The following is a 16217-nucleotide window of genomic DNA, read 5'->3' as shown; positions in this document are numbered from 1 at the left end:
TGCCCCAAAGATAGGCAACATTTTCAGTTTCCATTAAGAAGCCTCACTGAAACAGGCTTTATAAGATCATCTGTGGGTGGCACTTGACCATGTGGCCGATCTTGGTTGTAGTCTTCTTCTTGCCCTACCCCTCGCTGGAACTCCTCGAACCTTCTTTAGGGGGATTGGAGGGAAGGCCGTTGGTTTCTTGTGGGTACAGTGTACAAACTACACTTTCCCAATCTATCAAAAATGTCATTCCCTAACTATTTCTGTGGGTGAAGGTTGTACCTCACAACTTCAGGTACAGTGTGGTCAGTGAACAAAGGAATAGGATCTGAGGAAAGTGAAGAATTGTCAAGTTGTTTGGGCTCAAGATTTTTCCCAGGATCAGAATGGGTGCCCTCGTTTAGAGGCACATTTTTGCAATCAGGATCATCAAACCCTCCTTAACCCATTTGTCGCAGGGTAAAGGCAAGGGCACTCAATCTGGTGTGATGCATGAATCTAGTGGGGTTTTCCTTCAACTCAAACAGTCGTCTGATCAGCCAATAGCACCTGGTATGGTCCTTTCCCACGAGCTGCAAGTCAGGACTTCTTCTCGAAGTCCTTCACGAAAACAAAGTCCCCAAGTCGAATGCGATGAACAGGTCCTTTGTATTTTTCAGGCAAAGCAGATTGAACCTTTTGGTGAATTAAACACAGGTTTTGAGTTAATTGGTCACAGTAATCGGTTAATAGCAGGTAATTTATCTCACATAGTTTCTTAGGTCTGGGTGCATTACATATATTTGCAGGTCTCCCCATAACAATCTCGTAGGGAGAAAGTCGCATGCTAGACTGAGCCACTGTCCTCATTGACAGTAAGGCTAATGTTAAGGGGTCAGGCCATTTCAGTTTACTATGTGCACACACCATTGCTAGTTTATTCTTAAAGATACCGTTATGACATTCTACTAAAACGTTACTCTGCGGATGCCTCACTGAATGAAATCTCTTATCTATTTGTAGCACCTTGCATACCTGTAGTATGATAGCCGCTACAAAGTGTGGTCAATTATTGGACCAAATTACTATGGGTAATCCAAATCTAGGGAAATACTATTTTAGCATTACTTTTGCAGTTGACATGGCAGTGCTATCCTTCACAGGGAAAGCTTCAACCCAGTTACTAAAGGCACATATCACTACTAACACATACTTGTAGTTTTGGCGTCGCTCCATCTCGATAAAGTCAAAGTGTATCACTTCAAATGGCATAGCGGGAGGTCCAAATTTTCCTCTGGGTGATGGAGTACACTTACCAATGTTATGTTGTAGACAAATCATACAGTTCTGAACTAATCATGCTGCAGCTTTGGGAATGGCATTGTTGTACCAAACTGTGTCTAAGTATTTACAAATGCTTTTCACACTAATGTGTGCTGGCCCATTTGTCATATTGACTATCGTTGTTACATATGTGTTGTGCATCATCCATCTCTGTTCTTCACGATCAATCCAACATCCCTCCTTATCCAACACTGCAGGTCCTGAAGCCCAAGATTCAATCTCTTCCTTTGTGGCCTCAGCCTGAATCTCTTTCTCACTACTAATGCCCTCCTCCATCATCCCAGTTTCAGCAACCCACTTAGCAAAATCTAACACATACATTTGTGAGTGTGGGTCGGTGGCAGTTTGTTTAGCTATTTCTCTTTAAAGGCATTTCCTGTTCCAATGTCGTCAGTCACCCTCTGGTGTGCTGCACATTTCATTATATCTAATTCTTTGGGAAGGGCTAATGCAGATAAGGGTTGCACTATCAAGGGACCATGCTGAATTTTTGTACCATGCAATGTTAAAAATCCCTGTTCAGCCCATAACCTTCCAAAGTTGTGAGCGACTCCAAAGGCATACTGACTTTCAGTATAAATATTAATACTAAGCCCTTGGGATATCTCACAAGCTCTAGTCAAGGCAACTATCTCTGCAGCCTGGGCCGAATATTGTGGAATTTTCTTGCTCTCAATAATGTTGTCTAAAGTGGTGATTGCATAGGCAGCAGTAGAAGTGCCATCAGGTAGTTTAAAAGAAGAGCCATCACAGAATAGCTCTCCATCTGGTAATGTCAATGGTGTATCGCTTAAATCGATTCTGCCATTTGTATCATGTTCAGTAACGTACAGGAAGTCATGAGATGGATTATTAGTGCAATCCTTGTTCAAAGGAGGCAATAGTTCAGCCGGATTCAAAGAACAGCATCTCTTAATTTTGATGTGAGGTGCAAATAGAATCAATTCATACCTCATGAGTCTAGCAGATGTGAGATGCTGAGTCTGTGTTCTATTTAACAGAACATCCACTGACTGAACATAACGCGGTTTTGAGCAGATCAAAAGCTTCTGACAATCCGTACCCACGGTAATAGTAAAGCTACATCCTTCCTAGTTAATGCCAACATCGGCTTGATCAAAAGTGAAAAATTCGGAATCCATTGGGCCTCATTACGACCCAGGCGGTAAGTTACCGCCTGGGTCGTACCTTTACCACCATGCGGTAAACTAGGTTTACGCCATGGTGGTTGGCGGACTTACCGCCCCATTCCGAGGTTGGCGGGGCGGTAAGTCCCCAATCCCCATTTACCCTTCCCCATTCCCATTTTTGCCCCATAGGGCATAATGGGAGTGGGGAAGGCGTTAATTACGCCACCGTAAATTACGGTGGTGTAATTAACAACATGGTCCCTTAGCGCCATGGATTTTAACACCTGCTAAAAGCATGGCGCTAAGGGACCTCGGAATCAGGCGGTAAGGGTCGGCGCTGTTTACGCCGCCGTAAACCCCTTACCGCCTGGGTCCTAATGAGGCCCATTGTGTACAATATTAAGTCATGCTGATAAAGGCCCTGACTTCTTTCTGTGTATTTGGAGCAGTCATATCAGAGATGCTTTGTATACGTTTAGGTGCAAGCCGTCTACCCTCCTTCGACAGAAGATAGCCTAAATAGGCAACCTCATGTTGACAATATTGAAATTTCTTCAAAGATGTTTTATGGCCATGCTCAGCTAGATGCTTCAATAATAAAACATTGCCCTCCTTGCAAGCGTTCTCGGAATCTACAGCAATAAGTAGGTCATCAATGTACTGTATAAATGTGCAAGTGGAAGGTAATTCAAGCATATCGAGCTATTCCTTAAGGGCTCTGCTGTAAATGCTAGGACTCTCAGTGGTATGTGTGTGAAAGTAAAAGAGTGTCCTCCCAGAAAAAATGCAAACACGTGTCTACTGTCAGGATGAATGGGTATGCTAAAGAATGTGTTCTTCAAATTGATTAAGGAAAAATGTATAGCTGTAGCAGGAGTCAAAGTCAGAATGGTAATAGTGTCAGGGACAATGGGAGCTGTGGTGCAACTACCTTGTTTATTGCATGGAGATCAATAACAAAACACAGGGGTAAAGAATTGTCACCTTTCTTATAAATGGCCAAAACTGGACTATTACATGTTCTACCTGAAATCTCTTCAATAACACCTTGATGCATTAAATCGGAAACAAGACTTTTAAATGCTTGTACACCTTTAACAGATACTTTATACTGTGGAATGTGTGGCAATGTAGTACCGGATTTTAATAATATACATACAGGTTCAACATTCAGTATCCCTACATCGTTGTTGTTTACTGCTCATATTAGCGTAGGCACTTGTTGCAATTCACTCGGTAAAGGCAAAGCCACAAATTGTGAAGTGAAATTCAACTGGGGTGAAATGGTCAAATACACTCCATCTGACAAACAGTATACACTAAATTCAATGTCTTCAACAAATTCAATCCCAGCAGATTCTCACCACAATTTGTAGTCAATAAAAATTGATATGAGTCAGTGAATGGTCCCAAAGCTATTGGTGCTGGTCGAGATACCGAACTCACTATTGGAGTACCAGAGAACCATACAGAAACATTTTCTGCCCTGGCAGTGGGATATCTGGCCCCGCAGATGGTCAATGGAGCACTTTTGTGCTCCGGTGTCCACTAGATAAACCTGCCCTCTATTCCCAAATTTCATTTCTACATAGGGTCCTTTCTGATCTACGGGAATAGGAATAGGTTCCAGACTCTGCTCTGGGCTGTCCTAACGAAACAAAACATCATCATATGTAAAATCTTCAGTGAAATAGGAGTGTGAATTGGTGTCAAAAGTGTTTGTGTTACCGATATTCTGTTGCTGACCTTCCTGATTGCCTGCATTATTATCATGTGGCTGGTTCTGTTGACTCTGAGCAAACTGATTCCTCCGGGCATGCCATTGTGTGCTCTCGATCTTCTACCGATTACCCCATTTGCTGCTTTCCTGGAGGGTCGGACACTGTGCCTTCCAGTGGCCCTCTTGCCTACAAAAGGCACAGTGGTTCATATGAACGGGCCCTGTTTGCGGCATAAACTGGTTTCTTGGTTGCGTATTCCCATTATTCTCAACCGTGCTCCTCTCACGATCTGCTGCAAAAGTACCCTAGTCTTTAAATCTCCTCTCTTATTTTCTATTTCGTCTTTCTCATTATTTAATTTATTTTTGTAATATTGAGCCGTATGTAAAACTTCTGATTGTGATTTTGCCTGCCATGCACTTTCAGAATCAGTGATCTGCGACTGAATGTCTGGCAATAAACCTCGCCCAAACTTGTCAACAAACAATCTTTTCCCAGGTTCCGTACTTAAGTCTTAGCCACTAAAATCTGAAAACACTTGTTCAAACCTATAGAAAAATTGAGTTGCTCCCTCTGTCTTTCCTTGCATACACACGATTTATCAGAAATAATTCTCTTTTCAGGTACTAAAGTTGTAAGTTTAGTTACAATGTGGTTGGGTAACATTAATATGCTCTGCAGCGGTATTTCTCCAGCCCTTCTAGAGCTATCCGCTAATTCCAGGGCAACCCAAGTAACTCCCATGGCAGGTTGATCGTCTATGGTCCTTCTGTGTTTCCATAAATTTGTAGGTTAAAAATGCAGGAAATAATAAGTCGATTTCACCTAAAGTGAAAACCGACAAATTCAGAACTGATTCTATTTCTTTGTAGAATCCTGTAGGATTATTTCTAATATCTTGAATCAATTGCTTAAAGGGTGTTTACTTCCTGTCGTGAAAACGGAACATGAACGGAACGAACTGTGAAAAATAAATATAGTCGTGGCAGGTGCTCCCCCTACAGCAGGTATCTCTACCTTTGGAACATAGGAAAATGTACAGTGGGAATTTCTGAACGTTTATTGAGGTGTAAAGCCAAATCGAATGACAATGAGGTTAGCACGGTGTCAGTAGAAAACGCACGCTTGTAAATTACCATAATGTCAGCAGGATGACTCGAATTCTTTTTCAAACCTTCGTCCTGCAAATATTCTACCATAACGTAAAAATCTTTTCTGCACATATCATGGTAATCATGTACCTATTTGGTGCAAACGATCTAATTTATGTTTATAGAAAATCAATTTCGACACATGATCGCACACTTTCAGTGTGGTATCTCTAGTACGAGACAAGAAATTCAAATCCCACAATTCCTGTGGTACAGCTGAATCAGTTAGGTCACCCCAAATCTCGGCTAAATAAAAACCCATTTTTTCTATCAATATCTTTTGTTCAGGAATAGCCCCATAGTCTGATAGAGAATGCGAAGTTGCTGCCTCGTCACCCACTTCTATATATTTTTCTGCCCAGTCCCTTAATTCCCTTTTTGTGCTGGTGGTATTGTGCTACGTGTTACAATTCTCAGATGGCTAGCAGAATCGTCATGTGTCAATAGTGGAGTGCTAGAAGTAGTCGGTAATGAAAGTAAGAGCAAATCGTGTGCACTAGGAGGCGATGGAAAACGATCATACCGTGTAACTGGTGTAGACAATGCTTGTGGTGCTTGTGGTTGTGGCGGTACATATGGAGGCGGTGTAGAAGGAGAGACACTGGCCCTGATTCATCATCCACCCATGTCAGCAGTTTAGAGTTCTTTGTCCATGACTTAAGGTTAGGCACTCGTTCACTTTCTGCACCTTGTGTACTGCTTCCTTCCTTGGTGGATGAGCTGCACAGGACAGCATCCCATCTTTCCAATCTTTGGTCGTAATCACTCGTCCATAGATTAATGGCAGTGAGCGCTCCCATCATCAATGCATCCCAGCCTTTTCAGTTTTGTCAGAGCAATTCATACTCTTCATTTCTTCAACTATTTCTTTGTCTTGTCCCATGGAAGGATACACAAGCATTGAGTCTGTCCATCCAAGCTCCTTTTCCATTTGCTTTGTCTTGATATAATCATCCTGGTATGGGAATGTCTGTCAAGATTGCCATCTGAGGGATGCCCAGCTCCCTTGCAACTGTCCTCAGGTAGTACATGCTGCTAGATGGCTAACGCACTTCACATAATGTGCCGGCATCTCTTTTGAAATTAATGTCTTTACTGTACTCATGCCATAGGGGATGATAGAGCAGACATAACAGCTTTATCAGATGCTATCTTCCCCACCTTTTTCATATGATAGTGCCATATATTATTCCCCAAGTGAGAAAAATTATCAAGATTTATCAAGATAGGTATTTATTCCCTGGTTATCTTCTTCTACATCCCTCTTATGTCACTTGACTTTCCCATATAGGTTAAAGAAATTATCATCATTTGTACTTATACTTGTAAAAATCACATGTCTTGTGTTTTCAATTGAACCATCAGAATGATGAAGACTTTGGAATGTAAGATACAAAAAGAAGAATATATATCCCATGCATAGGAGTCTAGAATTCTTTTTTTGTGCCATGCCATTTCTTGTTGATCTGTTAGCCATCTTGCAACTGCATTTTTTCCTCCTTGAAAATGTTTAATACATGTACTCAAATCACATTCGTAGTTGCACAATCTGCTCAATTATTGCAATCAAAAGCCTTCTTATAAATTGCCTGTTCTTTGGATCTTGGAGAAAGGTGATAATACTAACATTTCTGCTAACAATGGTAGGGTATGAACACACAAACTGCAACCACAACCAAATGTGTGATATGATATGATATGATACTTTATTTGTATCATGCTCATACACAGGTGTTTCAGAGTGCGACAAGGAAAGGGAGAGGAAAGAAGGGAGGACAAAACAACAATCTTACTAGGCCCAGTGACATTGAGAATGTGCAAGTGCAGGGGAGAGGGAAGGGGGAAAGTGCGAGGGGCAGGGGGGAGTGGAAAGTGCTGAACACATGATAGAACAACAACAGGTAGGGCAGCCAGAAGGTGCTAGGTGCGAGAATAGGGTATAGAAAACAGGTGTCTGATAAGTGCTGAAAGGGGACTGTAGGGTTGCTGATACAGACCCAAATGCAGGGGTTGCCAGGAGGCAGTGCGGGTGTGTGGGTGGGAGGGCAGGGATCTGGGCCCGAAACCAGAGGGTAGCCAGGTGCCAACGCAGACAGATTAGCTGGGGAGAGGAAGAGCGAAGGCAGAAGCAAAGAGGAAGGTCTTGAGATGCTTCCTGAACTGAAGATGGTTCCCCTCAACTTTCAGAGAGGATGGCAGGCTGTTCCAGAGGAAGGCCCCAAATGAGGAAATGGATCTACCCACAACGCGTTGCTTGGAGAAGCGACTGACTCTAAGGGAGTTGGAGGGGAAAGAGCGAAAAGCTCGAGTAGGAATGTATTTACTGAGGGAGAGTTGAAGGTATTTTAACCCAGGCCTCGGAAAGCTTTGTGGACAATGCAAAGGGTCTTGCATGTAATCCTTGCAGCCACTGGGAGCCAATGAAGAGATTTCAGGGCTGGAGAGATGCAATCCCAGGGATTGAGGCCAAGGACAGGTCTTGCAGTCCTGTTCTGGATGAGCTGTAGAGGATGGAAAGTGGTTGCAGGCAGATTTAGAAAGAGGATGTTGCAAAAGTCCAGCCTAGAGAGAACCAGAGCTTTGGAGACAGTGAGCTTCTGGGGGAAGGAGAGGAAAGGAAGAAAACTTTTGAGAAGGTGTAGTTGGCAGTTGGACTTTTTTGAGATGTCAGAGATGTGAGGAGAAAAGGAAAGCGTGGAGTAAAAGATGACCCCGAGGTTCTTAGCCTCACATGTGGGAACAGGGAGAGAGCCAAGGGGGGCCTGCCAGACAGTGACAGGAAAGAAAGATGCAGGTGTGCGATGAGGAGGATCTCTGTCTTATTGGCATTGAGGCAGAGGTCATTGGTGGTGCACCACTCCTGGATTGCAGACAGACAGTGGGAGATGAGAGGGGGAGAAGGGGTGGCAGAGGGGAGCATGAAAACAAGTTGGGTGTCATCCGCATAGAATTGACATTTTGAGCAGAGAGCCACAATGCAGTAGGCGAGTGGTGCCAGGTATTGGTTGAAGTGCCAGGGAGAGAGTTAGAGTAGATAGAGGAAAGGAAGGAAAAGGAAGGAACCATGTTGGACCTGGGAGGGTCAGTTGTAGAGGAAGGAGGTCAGACATGCCAGTGCTACCCATATGTGATACCAATATTATCACAGAGGTGATTGAGCAGGATGGCATAGTTGACCGTGTCAAAGACAGAAGAAAGATCAAGTGGGATGAAGACAGATGGGATATTAGAATCAATGTTGGAGAGCAGGTCTTCACGGATGTTCAGGAGAGCACTTTCTGTGCTTTTGGCAGCTCTGAAGTCAGACTGATGGTCATGGAGACAACCAACAGAATCAGTTTGAAGATTAAGCTGAGAGATTGCTGCTTTTCCAGGAGTTTGCCTAGGAAAGGAGTGATGGAGATTGGGCGATAGTGTGTCACTAATGATTGTTATTATGTGTTTTTCTTGTAAAATATTTTCTCAAAATTAATCTGGGTATTGATCTCTATTCCAGTGTTTAATAAGGAAATGATGCTTGGGCATAGTGCTGATATGATTTAACTTTTTCAAAGAATCTTAAAAAATATGTTTACGCTCCGGAATCCTCTGTAAGTCCATGCACTTCCTGTTAATATTTTAAGGAGTGTTCAATGAATTACAGTACGAAATAAATATTTTTTAATCACACACTGCTTTATCATCCTTATTCTTGGTCATCGATTGAGTCTGTACAAGTGGCAATTCTTCTTCTTGTCTTGCTTTCCAGTCAGTGGGTACTAGAAGGAGGGTCTCGCCTTTGTAGATTTTTACATCTCCCAAATGTAACCACGCTCTTCTTCCAGACACCCTAACTGCAGTAAGGGAAACTTCCTCTACTTGGTATGGTCCATTAAATCTTGGCTCATGCTATCTTCATTTACATTTTTGATAAGTACTAAATCTCCAACATACAACTTTGGTTGTGCCAATAATTCACTTAGATTGGTTACTGGACTGTCCTCTTCCATGTTCCTCATCCCCTCCCTCCGATGCTTGACTTGATCTGAAATTAAAGAAACACTGGTCATACATGTCAAATAATTGTGCATCTCATGACCTAGAGTCTGTACTCCACTCTGAGCATCACTACTTCACATCTACATGGGGAAGTGAGGGGCGGCCTCATGCAGTGCCCTGTTATTAATTCATGGGCCATAGGTGATGGTCTTAACCTGGCTGATTTTGAAGGGCATACAAGGCTAGATGTAGGCAAAATAGCCATCCCTTTTTCAAAGTTAATCTGATCTTTGCTATTCTTTCCTTGAGGAGGCTGTTGAGCCTCTCACATATCCAGTTTGCTGTGTGTGATAAGCAGAAGAAATGTATGTTTTATGTTAAAAAAAAAATTATTTGTTCAAACAGCTCATTGACACAATGTGAAACATTGTCAGACATAATACTTCACACACACACACACCATCTCGGAAATACTAAGAACTTTGCTGCGCAGGTAGTATCAGGATGTGTACAAGGACCGTTTTCAATCCATCGTGAAAAGCCACTACATGTCTGCAACATATCAACATAGTCAATATGTAAATGCTGAAATGGGCCATTTGGTCAGGGTATAACTCCTCTAATTTTTCTTAGTGTATGCCTTGCTGTAAACCTCTGAAACATGATGCAATTCACAATGAACTGTGAAAGGTGTTACAATCAATTGGGAGCAAACCAGTCTTCTGCAATAGTGTCAGCAAGACTTTCTCGTGCTACATGCGCAGGGTAATTCAGCTGTTCAAGTGCAACTTTTAGTGATGCTGCTGGCATCAATGGCTTTCCAGTGCTTCCCTATCTCCATAGTGCTTCCATGAGGGATAAAGAACACCCCCTTCTTCTCCAAAGCTCATGCTCTTCTTGTGGAGCTTTACCATGTATCTCTATTAGTTACGTAATTGACATCCTATCAGATCCGTCTCATATCAGCATAACTCTATTTGATACTTCTTTAACATTTTTAGTTTCAAAACTTGAACTTTCCTAGGAATAAACAACCTTTTTGGCTTTGAAATCTGCTGCTTCATTTCTGCAAGAAATAAAGGGGCTGATTTATGGAATTATTTGCGCCGAAAAACAGCTATTTGTGTGCCATTCTGCCCCCAAATCCCTGTTTAACAAATGGAGATTTGCGTGCAGAATGGCGCATAAATCCCTGTTTTTTGGCGCAAATAATTCCATGAGTCAGCCCCAAAGTCTGTTAGTTTAGCATGCGGTGCACATTTTACAACTGCTATTGCAACTGGGAGGTGTAGTGCCTTTATGAGCCTGTCCAATAAAGAGGCATGTTGCATTGGAGTTCCGTCTGCATGGAGATAACCCATCCTTTTCCAACTTGACCGCTCTGTGTGTATGCTTCACATCATACAAGCAGAGTCACTGTACACCATCACTTCCTGATCTTTGTGTTTCAAGAGCACAACTGTAAGTGCTACTAATTCTGCTGCCTGTGTTGAAAAATGGTATGTAGTCTTGCACTCACCACCACCTCAAATACACCATTCCATCTGTGTCTTACAACTGTGTATCCTTTGTGTCTTTTCCCACTAGTCTGATCAATTTTTAACAACCCGTCAATAAAAAGAATCTCCAGACATTTTCTTTCACACGCGTATATCATCATAAAATTCAACATAGTTAGTGCAGTTGTCTACATGATCCCCTGCCTCTATAGGTTCAGCTATAAACGTTACTGGATTCACGATTTTACATCTCACAACTGTAATCACTGTATTAGAAATAATTTCTTCATATGTAGATATTCTTTGTGATGTCATTGTACTTTTGGGTTTTCTTTAAAATGTCAAATAAGGTATGCTTCACATTTAAAGGGTAATTCATGTAATAAATGTGCACCGAAAATGGGGCAAATGCATGTAAAATGTGGTGCACATGTGCAAAATGCATGCACTTGCCCGTTTTCCCATTCATAGAATACATTCTGCGTGGCTTACCTGCTACCTGTGCAGAATCCGCGCAGGTCCCACACGTCATTGCGACATCAGGAACCCTTTACGCGAGACGCCCAGAGAAGGTGCACAACGTCCAGCGCACTCACTGAAAAAGGGGGCTGAACACATGGAATGGGGAACAACATGTGAAAATGTGGGGGTACAGGGGAAGAAGCGCAGCCAAATCCCTGCCTACACGCACGCTAACAACAAGTATTCATGGAATCGAACAGGGCTAACTGGCGCGCTGCAAAAGATGCGCAAACCCGGAAGCACGAATGCCACTTGAAAGCTGGCGTAAGTACCCCCGCACAGCATAAAAGTGCTTGCAAACAACAAACGCACGTATACAGCTACGGTGAATGTACCATTCCTCGCAGCAGTGATTGTGGGGCACCACAGGAGGAGGAAGATAGCCAGGCCCTCCATTTCTTTACCCATGACCAGCCTTTTTGGGATGCCTGATGACAAGGTCTATGGCAGGTACAGGTTTCCAACTCATATCATCCAAGACCTGGTCACTGAGTGGGAGGATGACCTCACATCACCCACCATGTGATCCCAAGCACTGAGCGCCTTGCAAAAGGTGCTCAATGTCCTGCATTTGTTTGCCACTGGCTCATTTCAGCAGACAACTGCCATAGTTGGTGGCGTCTCACAGCCCACGCAGTCACACTGCCTACACCAGGTGTTGGCAATCATGACTGCACGCCCCTCAGTCCACAGACACATATACATGCCCAGAACACCTGCAGAAAGGCAGGCCTTGGTCCAGGACATTTACGGGGTGGCACACTTCGCCAAAGTGCTTGGTGCCATTGATTGCACCCATGTGGCCCTATGTCCACCTAGGGCCATTGAGCACATCTATCACAACCGCAAGCACTGGCATTCCATCAACGTGCATGTTGTATGCGATGCCAAGGGAATCATCACCTCTGTCTATGCAAACTATCCAGGGTCCATGCATGATAGTTTCACATACAGAATGTCACCCCTAAACCGGGACCTGGAAGCTGGGAGGCATGGCAACACATGGTTCATTGCTGAGTACAAATGCCTGTGCAGATGCATGCATGTCACGCACAGACGAATAGACAAACGTAACTAATGACAACCATTATCGACTCCCCAGGTGACAATGTCTACCCTCTCAGCACCTACATGATGACGCCAATACGGAAACCCACCACACCACCTCAGGTTAGATACAACACAGCCGATATTTCAACCAAGGCTATAGTGGGGCGTGAATTCGGAGTGCTCAAGTCACGTTTCCACTCCCTTGACCGCTCAGGTGGACAGCTACTATATGCGCCCCCATTAGTGTGCAGGATCATGCACAATTTTGCAACAAAGCGGGGCGTACCCCACAACCCCAATCACATGCACGCCCACTGCACAGGGGTGGGGAAAGGGCACATGGCGAGGCAGCCCGTACCAAGCTTGTGGCTCAATCTTTCACCTAATATCCCACCCCCGTGGAGTGCACACAGGCCTGGCACATTCCAGGTGACAATCGATGATGACAAAGGGACAGTCAACTGTCACAACCTTACCACCCTGAGAATGTTTCCATGGAAGTGCTACATTGTGTGCATCCCTAGATACTTAAACAAACCCAATTCCTGTGTGACCAAAAGGCACACATTCAAGGTGCATAATCCACTGCCCCCTTGCAAAACAACACATCCAAATACTGGTATGTCACCTAAACCCTCCCAACCCCATGTCACCCGCCCAACACACCATGCCATGGAATGCAATGTGAAAACAACAAAATAAATGCACAACACATGACACAACTGTCACAAAGTGCACTGTGACAAATGGTGACAGGCCAGAGGCAATTCCCTCAGACACATCAAAATTAAACCATACACATGAACATATATTTACTAGCATAACATATCATGAACACAGGACCCAACTGTGACAACGTAAGACAGTGACCAATCACAATAGCACAAGTGTCTCAATGTGACACAGCCACCACATGGACCCCGCCCATCCTGAGTGTGGCAAAGTAACACATGAAGATGTAACATGTAAATATGCACAATTAGCAATATACAATCGAAAATGCATATCAACCATGCACTGGAGAAACCATCATGAAGCCCCACTAGGGGTGTATACACAGTTTGGACTTCAGACTGGCCACAGAAATGATGGAATCCCAATGCCTCTGTGTGAGTTACTGTCACACGGTGCACTCCTTGCAAGCCCATGGAAAGGGAAAGCAGGAGTGGCAAATGTTTCTGGACCCCAAGCCTCAACCACAAACACGAGACACGCCTGTATGGGCCCAGCAGAACACACAGTGGATGCCTTCAGATGCCACACAAAGCAACACACTGTTACATGAATGCACAATAGACACAAAAAACAAAACAAAAATACCCATGGTTGACTGGGATGGTGGGGGGGACCACCCAGGAGGGAGGAGGTGCAGGGTGCACCTCAACACCCACATGCGTGGATGTTGAGAATAAAAAGAAAAAAAACCCATGGGCTCATGGCCTGCATGGCTAGCCTATTGTGGGAGTACTGTCATCGCTGTCATCACCCTCTGGTGACAATATGAGAAGGTGTGCGTGGTACGGGAGGCTGAACTTGCATAGCCCTGGCATGCTCCTCCATGGCAGAAAGCATGCAGGTCTGAAAGGTCTGGTTCTGCAGGATGATGGTCCGGAGGTCCCCATGAAGCACCTCTTGTGTAGCGCAGAGTTCCACCTGCAAGGCCTGAGGTGTTGCTCAAAGTTCTGCCTGCAAGACCTCACGTAACACACGGGTCTCCTCATGGGTTGCCTGGAGGTCAGCCGAGATGTTGTGTCTCACCTGCTACATCTGCTGTTCCGCCCATTGTCTGTGGGCCACCTCAAGTGCCCCCAGAGTAGCTCTGAGGGAGGTGTTCTCTTCCCTCAGGGCATCCCTGTGTGCCTGTGCCTCTGCATCCATGGCTGCCTGCAGTGCCCCCAGTTCAGTCCGCCGGTCCCTGTTGGCAGCCAATATGTCCTGCCTGTGTGAGCAGCACGTGGACCGCATTGCCTGCTGCTGGAGCTCCACCTACCTTTCGGGGGGGAGGCAGGAATTGGCCACCCTTTCCAAGCCCTGAGCCATCATCTCACATGATTCCCCCTGTTGCTGTGCAATGACATACATGGAATTCTCAAACACAATATTACCCGGTGGCTCATGGCCACCGCGTTGCTGGACACTACACCTGTCGGGCCCAAGGAGACCTGGCCCTTGCTGTGATGGTGCTGCCTGTGGCTGCAGGACTGCATTCCTCCTTTGATCTGCTGCCCCAAGAACAGAATCAAATAGTGTAGAGCGTGACCCTGCATCCGTAACCGCCATAGGCAGACATATCAACACTAAATGGCCCCTTGAGGGGTCTACCCCCACTGCAGGTGTGTCGGACAGAACAGCATCAATGGCAGAATTACTCACCTGCGACAGCACATATGGTTCAATATCCGATTCTGCACCAGAGTCATATAGATCCTGAGAGGTTTATTCAGAGACACCCCTGGCCAGGAAAGTCTATAGCACCAATTGATATTCATGGGCTACCACACCACGGCCTCCACTGGTGCTTGGTTGGGGCTCTGAACACTGCACCCCCTCCGCCATCTCCTCCTCCTCTTCTGCTTCCAGTGCCTCATCATCTGCACAAAGCAAAAAGAAGACATGTCAACAGCATATACCACACACATAAGTATTACAATGTTGACATCCAAAACATGATCCAGACATGACACAAACTCAGTCATGCATGCAGTGCCAATAAAATGGAAGGGGACCCTGAAAGCAGACATGGATGAGTGTAAAATGGCAAAACAACACATGTGCTGCATGGTGCATAGAACCTGCATCACACACAAGCCTGTGACTGGCATTGACCCTCAACAAACATGACAGATGCCAACACACAGATGGCACATATCACAGCCATGGCAGAACTGTCAACCAGCCACAGATGGAATTTAAATACCTGTTACGCTCACCTGGTCTCTACGGAGGCATTGGGGCACAGCTGCAGCCCTCCCTGAACTTGAATCACCCCCTTCAGGCCTCTCCCTCAGTAGAAAAGCTGTGAGCGGTGGTACATGGTGCTACTGCTCCTGCGTGGAGATAACAGTGTGTGAGTGCACCAATCTGTGATTGTTGTACCTCTCGAACCCTTCACCCAAAGAACGGTTTCTGTGAGCATACGCCGGCCCATGAAGCTCACCTTTGAATTATGGAAGATAAGCTCTCAGTCCTGTTACTTCTGGCAGGGGCGTGTCAAATGGGATCTAGTTCCTTCACTGATCCCTGATAAGGATTAATCCAATCCAGCTGTGACTTTGCTTCTCCTTATGATTGGTAAGTATTTCTTGAGCTCTTGTAATGCTGTTTGTTCTGTTTAATGTCGTTATATGTTGCTGCTATTTATGTCCGCAATAATGTCTCTCTTCTGTTTTCTTCCCTTAGATGGAAATGTGGCCTCAATGCATCTGTGAGACGCGAGACGCGGCCGGATGGAAGATGGATGCTACTGCAATGTTCGACAGCAGGTGATGATTTAAGGAAAAGCGCAAAGTATGGTGAAGCGCAACCTTAAACTGACTGTTTTTTCGATGTCTAACCTTGTCTTGTGTTTTTCCTGGCAGGTGCTGGTGTCGACGATGGAGCGTGTCATGCTGTGGTGCCAAGATGAAGATTTCGGCGTTCCGGAAAGTGTAAAGATGAATACTTGGTTCGCCAAACAGATGTACAGGTAAGAACAGCTTCCCCCAGTTGTCAAGTATGCTGGCAGGAAGCAGGATGTCCAGGAAGCAGGATCTTCAAAGGTAAGTCTGACCATCGGGCGACGGTGAGCGTTACGCTGCTTGCAAGTGCAGAATAACGCAAAGTGTCTGTCTAGAGGATCGGGGCAGCTTATATAGC

The sequence above is a fragment of the Ambystoma mexicanum genome, chromosome 4p (assembly GCF_040938575.1).
Source record: "Ambystoma mexicanum isolate Mex_15411 chromosome 4p, UKY_AmexF1_1, whole genome shotgun sequence".
Taxonomy (NCBI): Eukaryota; Metazoa; Chordata; class Amphibia; order Caudata; family Ambystomatidae; genus Ambystoma; species Ambystoma mexicanum.
Note: the sequence above shows the minus strand (reverse complement) of the source record.